At 39.9% G+C, this 14,325-nt stretch overlaps 1 long non-coding RNA gene across 1 annotated transcript in view; it reads right to left on the bottom strand.

Moving 5' to 3' along the window:
- Positions 1–7,555: 7,555 nt before the first annotated feature.
- LOC108543441 (uncharacterized) overlaps positions 7,556–14,325 on the bottom strand; it is an 11,141-nt gene continuing 4,371 nt past the window's right edge. The window contains exons 2-4 of the long non-coding RNA XR_001889572.1: positions 11,572–11,647; positions 10,658–10,904; positions 7,556–7,912 (exon numbers count right to left, since the gene is read on the bottom strand). This is a non-coding gene — a long non-coding RNA (uncharacterized LOC108543441). The remainder of the gene's footprint in view (positions 7,913–10,657; positions 10,905–11,571; positions 11,648–14,325) is intronic.

Here is a 14,325-nt window from a genome sequence, read left to right as displayed (position 1 = left end):
GCAGAAACCTCTGCAGATTTAAATGTCCCTGTCTGACAGCTTTGAAGAGAGTAGTGGTTCTCCCAGCATGGAGTTTGAGATCTGACAATGGACAGACTGCCTCCTCAAGTGGGTCCCTGACCCCCAGGTAACCTAACCGGCAGGCACCCCCCAGTAGGGGCACACTGACACCTCACACGGCCAGGTACCCCTCTGGGACGAAGCTTCCAGAGGAACGATCAGGCAGCAACATTTGCTGTTTAGCAATATTCACTCTTCTGCAGCCTCTGCTGCTGATACCCAGGCAAACAGGGTCTGGAGTGGACCTCCAGCAAACTCCAACAGACCTGCAGCTGAGGGTCCTGACTGTTGGAAGGAAAACTAACAAACAGAAAGGACATCCACACTGAAACCCCATCTGTACATCACCATCATCAAAGACCAAAGTTAGATAAAACCACAAAGATGGGGAAAAACCAGTGCAGAAAAGCTCAAAATTCAAAAAATCAGAGTGCCTCTCCCCCTCCAAAGAAACACAGCTTCTCACCAGCAATGGAGCAAAGCTGGACGGAGAATGACTTTGACGAGTTGAGAGAAGAAGGCTTCAGTCGGTCAAACTTCTCAGAGCTAAAGGAGGAACTACAAACCCAGCACAAAGAAACTAAAAACGTTGAAAAGAGATTTGACGAATGGATAACTAGAATAACCAGCGCAGAGAAGTCCATAAACAACTTGATGGAGATGAAAACCATGACACGAGAATGATGTGACAAATGCACAAGCTTCAGTAACTGACTCAATCAACTGGAAGAAAGGCTATCAGAGATTGAAGAGCAAATGAATGAAATGAAGCGAGAAGAGAAGTTTAGAGAAAAAAGAGTAAAAAGAAATGAACAAAGCCTCCAAGAAATATGGGATTATGTGAAAAGACCAAATCTACATCTGATTGGTGTACCTGAAAGTGATGGGGAGAATGGAACCAAGTTGGAAAACACTCTGCAGGATATTATCCAGGAGAACTTCCCCAACCTAGCAAGGCAGGCCAACGTTCAAATTCAGGAAATACAGAGAATGCCACAAAGATACTCCTAGAGAAGAGCAACTCCAAGACACATAATTGTCATATTCACCAAAGTTGAAATGGAGGAAAAAATGTTAAGGGCAGCTAGAGAGAAAGGTCGGGTTACCCACAAAGGGAAGCCCATCAGACTAACAGAGAATCTCTTGGCAGAAACTCTACAAGCCAGAAGAGTGAGGGCCAATATTCAACATTCTTAAAGAAAAGAATTTTCAACCCAGCATTTCATATCCAGCCAAACTAAGCTTTATAAGTGAAGGAGAAATAAAATCCTTTACAGACAAGCAAATGCTGAGAGATTCTGTCACCACCAGGCCTGCCCTACAAGAGTTCCTGAAGGAAGTGCTAAATATAGAAAGGAACAACCAGTATTAGCCATTGCAAAAACATGCCAAAATGTAAAGACCATCGACGCTAGGAAAAAACTGCATCAACTAACGAGCAAAATAACCAGCTAACATCATAATGACAGGATCCAGTTCACACATAACAATATTAACCTTAAATGTAAATAGGTTAAATGCTCCAATTAAAAGACACAGACTGGCAAATTGGATAAAGAGTCAAGACCCACCAGTTTGCTGTATTCAGGAGACCCATCTCATGTGCAGAGACACACATAGGCTCAAAATAAAGGGATGGAGGAAGATCTACCAAGCAAATGGAAAACAAAAAACGGCAGGGGTTGCAATCCTAGTCTCTGATAAAACAGACATTAAACCACAAAGATCAAAAGAGACAAGGAAGGTCATTACATAATGATAAAGGGATCAGTTCAGCAAGAAGAGTTAACTATCCTAAATATATATGCACCCAATACAGGAGCATCCAGATTCATAGGACAAGTCCTTAGAGACTTGCAAAGAGACTTAGACTCCCACACAATAATAGTGGGAGAATTTAACACCCCACGGTCAACATTGGACAGATCAACGAGACAGAAAGTTAACAAGGATATCCAGGAATTGAACTCAACTCTGCTCCAAGCAGACCTAATAGACATCTACAGAACTCTTCACCCCAAATCAACCGAATATACATTCTTCTCAGCACCACATTGCACTTATTCCAAAATGGACCACATAGTTGGAAGTAAACCACCCCTCAGCAAGTGTAAAAGAACAGAAATTATAACAAACAGTCTCTCAGACCACAGTGCAATCAAACTAGAACTCAGGATTAAGAAACTCAATCAAAACCACTCAACTACATGGAAACTGAACAACTTGCTCTTAAATGACTACTGGGTACATAACGAAATGAAGGCAGAAATAAAGATGTTCTTTGAAACCAATGAGAACAAAGATACAACATACCAGAATCTCTGGGACACATTTAAAGCAGTGTGTAGAGGGAAATTTATAGCACTAAATGCCCACAAGAGAAAGCTGGAAAGATCTAAAATTGACACTCTAACATCACAATTAAAAGAACTAGAGAGGCAAGAGCAAACACATTCAAAAGCTAGCAGAAGGCAAGAAATAACTAAGATCAGAGCAGAACTGAAGGAGATAGAGACACAAAAAACCCTCCAAAAAATCAATGAATCCAGGAGTTGGTTTTTTGAAAAGATCAACAAAATTGACAGACCGCTAGCAAGACTAATAAAGAAGAAAAGAGAGAGGAATCAAATAGATGCAATAAAAAATGATAAAGGGGATATCACCACCGACCCCACAGAAATACAAACTACCATCAGAGAATACTATAAACACCTCTACGCAAATCAACTAGAAAATCTAGAAGAAATGGATAATTTCCTGGACACTTACACTCTCCCAAGACTAAACCAGGAAGAAGTTGAATCCCTGAATAGACCAATAGCAGGCTCTGAAATTGAGGCAACAATTAATAGCCTACCCACCAAAAAAAGTCCAGGACCAGATGGATTCACAGCTGAATTCTACCAGAGGTACAAGGAGGAGCTGGTACCATTCCTTCTGAAACTATTCCAATCAATAGAAAAAGAGGGAATCCTCCCTAACTCATTTTATGAGGCCAACATCATCCTGATACCAAAGCCTGGCAGAGACACAACAAAAAAAGAGAATTTTAGACCAATATCCCTGATGAACATCGATGCAAAAATCCTCAATAAAATACTGGCAAACCGGATTCAGCAGCACATCAAAAAGCTTATCCACCATGATCAAGTGGGCTTCATCCCTGGGATGCAAGGCTGGTTCAACATTCGCAAATCAATAAACGTAATCCAGCATATAAACAGAACCAAAGACAAGAACCACATGATTATCTCAATAGATGCAGAAAAGGCTTTTGACAAAATTCAACAGCCCTTCATGCTAAAAACGCTCAATAAATTCGGTATTGATGGAACGTACCTCAAAATAATAAGAGCTATTTATGACAAACCCACAGCTAATATCATACTGAATGGGCAAAAACTGGAAAAATTCCCTTTGAAAACTGGCACAAGACAGGGATGCCCTCTCTCACCACTCCTATTCAACATAGTGTTGGAAGTTCTGGCTAGGGCAATCAGGCAAGAGAAAGAAATCAAGGGTATCCAGTTAGGAAAAGAAGAAGTCAAATTGTCCCTGTTTGCAGATGACATGATTGTATATTTAGAAAACCCCATCGTCTCAGCCCAAAATCTCCTTAAGCTGATAAGCAACTTCAGCAAAGTCTCAGGATACAAAATCAATGTGCAAAAATCACAAGCATTCTTATACACCAATAACAAAGAAACAGAGAGCCAAATCATGAATGAACTCCCATTCACAATTGCTTCAAATAGAATAAAATATCTAGGAATCCAACTTACAAGGGATGTGAAGGACCTCTTAGAGGAGAACTACAAACCACTGAAATAAAAGAGGACACAAACAAATGGAAGAACATTCCATGCTCATGGATAGGAAGAATCAATATCGTGAAAATGACCATACTGCCCAAGGTAATTTATAAATTCAATGCCATTCCCATTAAGCTACTAATGACTTTCTTCACAGAATTGGAAAAAAACTACTTTAAAGATCATATGGAACCAAAAAAGAGCCCGCATTGCCAAGACAATCATAAGCCAAAAGAACAAAGCTAGAGGCATCATGCTACCTGACTTCAAACTATACTACAAGGCTACAGTGACCAAAACAGCATAGTACTGGTACCAAAACAGAGATATAGACCAATGGAACAGAACAGAGCCATCAGAAATAATACCACACATCTACAGCCATCTGATCTTTGACAAACCTGACAAAAACAAGAAATGGGGAAAAGATTCCCTATTTAATAAATGGTGCTGGGAAAACTGGCTAGCCATAAGTAGAAAGCTGAAACTGGATCTCTTACTTACACCTTATATGAAAATTAATTCAAGAAGGATTACAGACTTAAATGTTAGACCTAAAACCATAAAAAACCCTAGAAGAAAACCTAGGCAATACCATTCAGGACACAGGCATGGGCAAGGACTTCATGTCTAAAACACCAAAAGCAATGGCCACCAAAGCCAAAATTGACAAATGGCATCTAATTAAACTAAAGAACTTCTGCACAGCAAAAGAAACTATCATCAGAGTGAACAGGCAACCTACAGAATGAGAGAAAATTTTTGCAATCTACTCATTTGACAAAGGACTAATATCCAGAACCTACAAAGAACTCAAAGAAATTTACAAGAGAAAAACAACCCCATCAAAAAGTGGGTGAAGGATATGAACAGACACTTCTCAAAAGAAGTGGGGAGAGAGGGGAGGGAGGGATAGCATTAGGAGATATAACTAATGTAAATGACGAGTTAATGGGTGCAGCACACCAACATGGCACATGTATACATATGTAACAAACCTGCACATTGTGCACATGTACCCTAGAACTTAAAGTATAATAATAAATAAATAAATAAATAGAAGTTGGATTCACTCTTGCCCTCCCTATGTATTCGAATGTCTCTGATTTAATCCATCACTGTTCCAAGTTTCATGGATATGTCACCCAAACCAGAAGGTATGTGTGGCATCATTAGCAGTCTGACCACATGCTGTCCCTCTTCTCTATGGTGCTTATTTTCCTGTATAGGCTATCACCTGTCCAATTAATCCCGCTCTTCTGTGTTTTCGGGGGAATTTCCCCCACCTAATTCCTGCTATGGTCATGTGCTTTCTGCTGTTGATGGTCCGAGATCTGCACTATGGTTAGGCCTTTTTCTAAGCAAATAGAGTATTAGGGCTAGGTGAATGCTAAGCAATCCTACAATTCCAACCCCTTACTTTCCCCCCTAGCTTTATTGAGGTATAATTGACACATTAAAATTGTATGTATTTAAGGTGTACAACTTTATGTTTTGATGTACATATACATTGTGAAATAATGACCACAATCAAGCTAACATATCTATAACCTTGCCACATCAGCATCTTCAACAGATATCTGCCCTACTGTGTTTATTACAGCATTATTCACAATAGCCAAGATATGGAAACAACTAACCCCTTATTTTTAAGGCTAAGGAGGCTGAGCCTAGAAATGATCATCCTATGCAAAGGGATGTGATTATGACATTTTAGCAGCTCTACTAATGGAATGAATTCTTTCTGATGAATGAAATAAATTATTTTGTGTATTCTAAACATAAATTCATAAATGTCGTAGACCAAGAGATGTAAATATCTGGGGTTGGGGCAAGGGAGGTGGTTGTGTAAAGAAAATGATAACACCATTCTGCCACCTTTATGGTTCTATCATTAGATGGCATGAATAATATTGTAAAGTTCATGATAAATAATAATGTGCCATACACATGTGAGGTCATCTCTGTGCTCCAGATAAGACAGGTAAATACTGAGCAATTTTCTCAAAAGTCATTTGCACTCAAGAGAGGAGCTTATCCCCTGTCCTAGGAGCCCTCTGGCTTTAGATTTCTCAGCTCTTATAAGCACATATGGACCCCCAGCCCCAGACTAGGGTAGCCCTTACATGCAGTCAAGGACCTTTGTGGGCTTAAGAACCCTTGAGATTCACCCCATATTTTGGTATGGGCCAACTGGCTCAAATCTGCTTCTCCCTGTAAAGCAGATGTTCCTAAAGTACCAAAAGGCACCTAAGGGTGGGAAGCTAAGCTGCATGGCAAGCTTAGTCCAGGGGCAAACCCTGGAATGTAGCAGGGTCATTGCATGTCCTCTAGGAGGCATAAGAATGTTGGAAAGACTGATAGGAAGAACACACCATTAAATAAATAGAGACAAATAACACATACTCTTCAAATGAAGACAAATGCATTTTAGCTTGATTTTATTTTCTCATTTTTCCTTAGAGTGCCAAGTGGCCCAGGATTCCCACAGGTGGAATTGCTATTAATCATGATCATTTACCTTCCAAAAAGGAAAAAATGAAATCCAACGTGTGCAAGCTGTATTTCTGAATTTCGGATACATTTGGAAACCATAGCTTCATTCTTCCTAACAATTACCAACTACAGAAGAAGAGAAAAAGCTTGTAATCAGGGACGCAACGTCAGCCTTTTTAGCACTTTCGTTTAAGACATTTATCCACCCTGAAAAAAACATTATTAGGTTTCCATTCCAGATTGGTTCCAGAGAAAGCTTTTCACTTTCCCTCCCATGACACAGAATTTTAATATAAAACACACAGGGGCTACTGGGCAGAGAAAAGACAGAATCAGAAGGGAATTTAAAGATCTGAAATTATAATAAAGATCACTCTACAGACAAGGCGAGAATGATTTCTAAACATATCCTCTATCCCTGCCCCTGACACCTTCCGTTCCCTATTGACTGCCTTGTGTACAGATGTTGTGAGTACTCTGAATCTAAAGGACCAATGCCAGGCAGGAGGACAAACACTGTAATGCCTGAAGACAAACATTGAAACCAGAAACTTCACTTAGGGCAATGGCACAAACAAACCATCGCCAAATTCATCCTCCTACTCCTTCTCTCCCTTTCACCTTAGTATGCATCTTACAAATTTAACTATCTGATTTTTTAAAAAATCCTGAGTGGTGAGTTCTCATTTCAAAATAATGGTGTTATACAAGCAGCTCATGATAATCTGTATCCTGGAATAATTTGAGTCTTATACATTCACACTCCTGCTTCCATTTCTCCTAGGACTGACAGGATCATTTTTTCCTCTTTCCCTTTCTTTTTCCTTCCTCTTTCTCCTTCATTTAATTGATTCCCCACAGTAACAAAACATGAGTTTGAGGCTGCCTACAGAAATATGGGAAATATAAAAAAAAAGCAAGAAATAGATGAAGAAATTGGGGTGAAAGGAAAATTGGATTGCAAAAATGAGAAGCAGCCAGGGGTGAGGTTAACATTTGGCAGAAGAAATGATAAAGTTCTATTTGAAAGCCAAAGGTTGGCCACAGAGTTTGTTTTGAGCTTCTTGGGTAAAGGAGGAAGTGGGATTAGTTGCCAGTAGCCAAAAACATACCAGTTGCTCAGAAGAACTTTTATATACTGGTTCACATTTTGTTTATTTACTTTTGACCTTTTTATTGCTTCTCCACTCTATCGTTAGCTGAAACAGGAAGATGGAGCAAGATAGAAGCTGTAGGCTGATTTGAGGCTAAGCCTTTGGTATAGCAGTAGTTTCTACACCAAGCTACACACCAGATTCATCAGTGGAGGGGGAGCTTTGAAAAAATACACATCCTTGGGACCCATTCATGGAGATTATGGTTTTGTAGGTATGGGGTGAACATGAGAAATCTGAAAAACATATCTGCTATAGCAAGTCCACAGCACACATTTAGAAATTGCTGATGTAAGATGTGGTGAGAGGTGTCATGTTGCTGGTCAGGTTCTCCATGAAACAGAGATTTGCATGCAGAAAGTTGATTGGGGGTACTCTTGCAATCAACACCTGTAGGGAGTGAAGGAGAAAAAATATGGCAGAGGAAAAAGTCAGACTGTGAAGCAATCATTGAAAAGGACTTTGGTCAATTCTAAGAAGAAACTTTGAAATAGCTCTGCATATTTTTCTGAATTAGGGTAAGGGAGATGGGCCTTTGTATTTCCTCCTTGACCAGTCACTGGAGGGGAATACAATCTTGGAGGGTGTGGCCTTCTTCAGTGGAGGGCAGTCTCTAGAGAGGGACTCAGCATGAGTTGTCCATTGCTGATACTCTTAGCAGCTGGGGAAATGAGACCTTCAGTGCTGGAAAGTAGGATCTGGATGGCACAAGGCAGCATACAGTACAGTCCACCCCTTGACCCATTCAGATTGACTTGCTTCATATATGTTTGGGGAGCAGCCTGTTTGAGATTCTGGTGGCCCTCTTTTCCTGGGGTGAACTTATAAGTAGAAGTTTAGTGGGATGAGCTATAACCCCTATGACTGTCATCCATAGGGATGTCTTATTCTTTTAAGCATCTCCACATCTTTCTAAGGGTTGGTCCTTCTTGGCAGCCACTCTGTCCTTGCTGTTCTTTGGTCAATAATTGCATCTACCTTGTCCCTGATGTCTAAGTTCTCCCCTCCCACATCTGTATTATGTTGGGATCCAGTGATCTACATTGCTGCCAGGGAGCTCAATTCTACGATAGCATCTCCTATTGTCAACCATGAACTACAGAAGTTGCTCAACACTGAGCTTCCCAGTGATACTGCTGCCCCTTACACTGGGACATTCCTTATGGATTTGTTAATAGAACGCTTTCTGGGCCCTCTTGTGGATCAAAGTCATCTGGTGGCCTTTTCAGCTTTATCTGCTATACCCATGATTGCCACTCTTCTGATGCTTTAAATCTTTCCTTTCACCTATGCCACAGTATTTCTGTACTACTTAGTGTTGTCCATTGCTTTTTCTAAGCTATTAAGGATGCTCCTGGTAGCATATTATCACCGTCTAACTGGGTTCTTGCCAAGGGTTAATTGAGTCTTAGTCTACTCTCATATCTATAAATTCTCCTTTATCCACTTTTGTGTTCCACTCACTCCCTTAATCCTTAGAATTCAGCCCCATACATGTTCTCCTGGCCTCTGTTGATGTATGTTGTATAGGTTCTACAGCTCCTTCAGCCTGTCAGTCCTTCCTTGCTTAGCATGTCCAGCACTTCTTAGGCCAAATTTTGTTATGAGTTAAACCTAATTACTGTTTTAGTGGTCAGAAGGTGGGTGATCAGGGCAGATCCCGGGTGCAATCTATCTTGTCTAGCAAGAGAAGAGTCCTTCCGCCTTGTAGTCCATCAAGCGGGACATTGAAAAGAAGGAGGGGGCCGCTTCTGCAGAAGATTCAGAAAAATCTGGGGACTCAGATTAAATACATCAATGCAAGCATTTCCATATCATATCTCAAGGTCCCATTCCTTCATAATCAGGGCCTTGACCTGGGTATATAGACCTGTGAGGAATCTTGAGGTATTGGGAATGATGCAACTCTTCTTCTTTTTTTTTTTTTTTTGAGATGGAGTCTCGCTCTGTCACCCAGGCTGGAGTGCAGTGGTGCAATCTCGGCTCACTGCAAGCTCCACCTCCCGGGTTCACGCCATTCTCCTGCCTCAGCCTCCTGAGTAGCTGGGACTACAGGTGCCCGCCACCACGCCCAGCTAATTTTTTGTATTTTTAGTAGAGATGGGATTTCACCGTGTTAGCCAGGATGGTCTCGATCTCCTGACCTCGTGATCTACCCGCTTCGGCCTCCCAAAGTGCTGGGATTACAGGCGTGAGCCACCACGCCTGGCTGCAACTCTTATTCTTATAAATCTTGGGCTTGATCCTCAGTTTTGTCTGTCTTGCAGTGGCAGGAAATGCGAGTCACTTGATTATGCTGCAAAGCCGCCTTTGGCTTTTGTACTCAAGCTTAATTATTGATGAATTACCCATATGATGCCTATTTCCTCCGTGTTTCTCAAATGCCTCATACACTGGACCTGCTAAACATTTCATTTCACTAGTATATGGTGCTGGCTCACCATCAGTGAAAGTCTTCCCTCATGCTGGCATCTAACTGCCATCGGTGACAGCCATCATTATTGCTGCCTGGCTCATGGGTGATCCAGCTCCAACATCTTATTTGTGAGTCATTGTTTTGACCACTTCTAACACCCTACCTGCTGCAGATCAGGTTCCCTGGGAGGTGGTAATCTTTGGATCAACCTTTGTGGGAAAGAGAAGAAAGCAAAAGTGGATAGAGGAAGAAACTGGCCTGTGAGGCATTCACAACCAAGACCTCAGCCCATTCCATTGTTTGCTGTGCAGCTGCGGCCACTCTGTATCATCATCCCCAATTGGGGCAGGGGGCCCAGCCTTTATATACCTGACCAGTCATTCACTGGGGGCTGCTCCCAGGTAGGTGATGAGCTTAGGTTTAGCAGAGAACAGTCTCTGCAGCAGGACTCTATTATGAGCTGTCAGCTACCAATACTCCCAGGAGCAGGGAAAATGAGTGTCTTAGTCCTGAAAGGGAGGAGATATTTGGATAGCCCAACACAATGTCCACTACAGAAAGAAAAGCAAATCAGGGCTTTGAACTTTGAGTCACTTACAGAAAACATACAAAGTCTGTTCTGTTTACTTTTATAAGGACAAATATTATAGAGCTGTCTGAGATGAAGACTTAGAATGCTAATATAAATGTGGAAAGATGAAGGAGAAATCATTAGATACCATTTTAGTTATACAAATCCAAAAATGTCTCCTGATGGTGATCATTTCATTAAGTCTTCTCTTTTCTCCATCTAAGAGAACCTGTGGTTATTAATTGCAGTTCCCCCAGGTCTCTATTCTGAAAGCACTCTGGTCCATCTTCTTAGCGAATACACGCATCAGCAGACGTGTTACCTGTCCTCCAGGTAGGTGGATTGCAAGGCTATTCTCAGCTTGATCAATTGTTAGTCCTGCCACTGATTGAGAGCTGATTAAGGGTGCAGAAGGGAAAGAAGGAAGGAGAACAACACCACATTAAATACATTTATAAATTATAGGATGCATCTCAATTTCAGAAATGTTAAAATGTGTGTAATTTTGTGCCTCAGGAAAGGAACAATACAGTAAGAGACGGGAGTAAATGTTATGATAAAAACGGAGAAAATATGGGAAAAGCCATGGAGAGACCATTCCAGAAAAAAACAGGAAAAACCTCAGGGGAGAGGTACAATTTGAATAGGGCCTTGAAGAAAAAAATATATGACACACTTACTTATGTGTGTAATTCTGTGGTCGTTGACCTTTGAAACATGTATATTTATCTATTTAGGCTGGTCTAATCTGGCAGATAAAATCACATTTTTCTGTTCCATTCTTTGTTTTAGCTGAGTCTCCTAGTATATTAAATTTGTAGGGATCTAATTATTGATCCACTTACATTGTATTTTTATTCAACTATTTAAACGATATTTGCATATATATCATGTTATGGTGTCAAGAGACCTTACAGCAAGGTAAACCTATTAAAATATCAGTACAGCAAATGGTGTTTACATTTGCTTTGCTACTTGTTAACATTTGCCAGTTGAGTGTTGTAGTCTCCTAGTAACAACAGGGACAAAATAGTAATTTTGTAGCCAGTATTACATACTTACCTCAAATTCACAGTAAAGTGATAGAGACAAAGTAATTCCCAGTTACCACCACATTTCATATTTGTGAGTAGTAGAACTAGATAAGGAAGAAAGAACATTAGATGATGAAATCACAATATTTTGGCAAACCTTAAAGCATTTTTTTCATTTAAAATGCTTCTTTCTTCTGCTTATAGAATTAATACAAGCTCATTGTAAGAAATTTAGAAAATATAGACAAATGAAGATTGGGATGAATTATTCATGTACACTTCTCAGTAAGGTAGGAAGAGCAATTTGGCAATTGAAAATTGGAACAATGCCACCATGAAGTGACTTTTGAATGTTATGATTCACACACACACACACACACACACACAACTTCATTCTATAGCTCAAATCTTCTAGAAAACAGTAATAAGACTGCCTTGCCCCCTCAGTCTTTCCTTCCTCCCCTCCTTTTTGATCTTTCTCAATAAACTAACCCCTTGTGAATAATATGAAATCCACTTTTACACGGTTTATAGAACAAGGAGCCATGTGCTATCCTAGCACTTGTGAGGCAGTTTTGAGAATAACAAGACATTCAAGATGATTTCAAAGCTGGTGTCACTACATTATCCTGAAAACAACTGTTTTTCCCAAGAAGAGATGCCAAATATTGGCCATGACACTTCAGAATTGTTTCAGAGCAGCGCTCTTAGATGTCATAGTTATGGTGATGTATAATGGAAAATAAGATTTGTTGATTTAGGAAAACCACATTACGTATAAAAACATCCATTTGTAACCATTTGGCTAGTCTGTCTTTAAAGGTATTTGATCACATCTACTAAACCTCTCTGAAACGAAATCTCTCTTGTGGCAGTTGTGGGTCTGCCCTGTAAATCTTATTGGAAAGAGTTAAGATACAAATGATCAGTGAGTGGAAGTGGAACTTTGGACCATATATCTATGCAGTGAATACTGATGGCATGACAGAACAAGAGCATGGCTCTTGAAAGTGAGCTGCATGATGGAGGCAGATGGTCAACTGAGTATATGTCATTCACCATAACTTGGTCTAAACTAATTACCTAATGCAAGAAACAGATGTCCAGGGAGCCTCATAAACAGAAATGATATATGGATGACTTTATAGTGTGGCTAGAATGATGGCAGCTATTAAAATGCCATTGATCTCCAAAAATAGAAAAAAAGTATGTCAAATAGTACTTTATAATTATTTTTTCTCTCAGAATTTAAAACATCATATTACCAGTAACATGACCCATGCATATGAGTAACCATAAAATAGGGCTATTTGTGGGATTGCTTACTCTGCATAGGTCATCGGGGTACTTTATTTAAATTATTGCTCCTCTGGACGGAATTGTATTCCAGTGACCTGCAAACATAAATGCACCTCTGAAGGTTTCCAGTGCCCAGGCAGAATCTGTTCTTACGAACAATGCAGTGTTTGTCGTATCCTTAAAAGGAAGCCAATGAGAAAACTAAGACCTGCTCTAAGAGGAGTAAAGTCAGCTTCTTAACTCCCAGTTTGGTTTGGGAGATCTGTCTCCCATAGATCATGTTACTGATAAATATAGTGGCTGCACATCAGTCCTAATTTAGGATCTCTGATTTGATCAAGCAGAAGCTTATATATTTTAATAAATCAGATCTTCTAGTACTTTCTGCTTCCTTTTATTTCACATTAGAAAAGTATAAAGAATGATATAAAGCAAACATAGCTACTCACCACCAAGATTTAATAAATGCTAATATTTTGCCATATTTGCTTCAGATCTTGGGGTGGGGATTGGGGACAATGGGAAGAACAAGACACTCTAGGTAAAGTTAGGAAGGACTTTCTTTTTTTTTTTTTGAATTTTTATTTTAGGTTCAGGGGTACATATGCACGTGTGTTATTTAGGTAAACACATATCATGGGGGTTTGTTGTACAGATTATTTCATTACTCAGGTACCAAGCCTAGTACCCAAGAGTTATTTTTTCTGATTCTCTCCCTCCATCTACCCTCCACCCTCAAGTAATCTTCAGTGTCTGTTCTTTCCTTCTTTGTGTCCCTGTGTTCTCATCATTTAGCTCCCAGTCATAAGTGAGAAGATGTGGTATTTGATTTTCTATTTCTGTGCTAGTTCACTTAGGATGATGCCCTCCTGTTCAATCCATGTTCCCGCGAAGGATGTGCTCTAATTCATTTTTATGGCTGCATAGTGTTCCATGGTGTATATGTACCACATTTTGTTTATTCAGTGTACTATTGGTGGGCATTTAGGTTGATTCCATGTGTTTGCTATTGTGAGTAGTGCTGCAATGAACATATGCGTGCATGTATCTACGATAGAATGATTTCTATTCCTTTGGGTATATAATGGTAGTTCCATTTTTAGCTCTTTGAGAAATTACCACACTGCTTTTCACAATGGCTATGGAAAGTGATTTACCCTTCCACCAACAGTGCATAAACATTCCCTTTTCTCTGCAACCTCGCCAGCATCTGTTATTCTGTTATTTTTTGACTTTGTAATAATAGCCATTATGAATGGTGTAAGATGGTATCTCATCTTGGTTTTGATTTGCATCTCTCTAATGGTCAGTGATGTTGAGCCTTTTCTTCATATGCTTGTTGCCCACATGTATGTCTTCTTTTGAAAAATGTCTGTTCATGTCCTTTTGCCACTTTTTTTTTTTTTTTTTTTTTTTAATTATACTTTAAGTTCTAGGGTACATGTGCATAACGTGCAGGTTTGTTACATATGTATACTTATGC

This window comes from Rhinopithecus bieti, unplaced genomic scaffold (genome assembly GCF_001698545.2).
Source record: "Rhinopithecus bieti isolate Rb0 unplaced genomic scaffold, ASM169854v2 scaffold_22522, whole genome shotgun sequence".
Classification (NCBI taxonomy): Eukaryota; Metazoa; Chordata; class Mammalia; order Primates; family Cercopithecidae; genus Rhinopithecus; species Rhinopithecus bieti.
The sequence above is the reverse complement of the archived record's forward strand: the minus strand, read 5'-3'. Positions and strand labels throughout refer to the sequence as shown.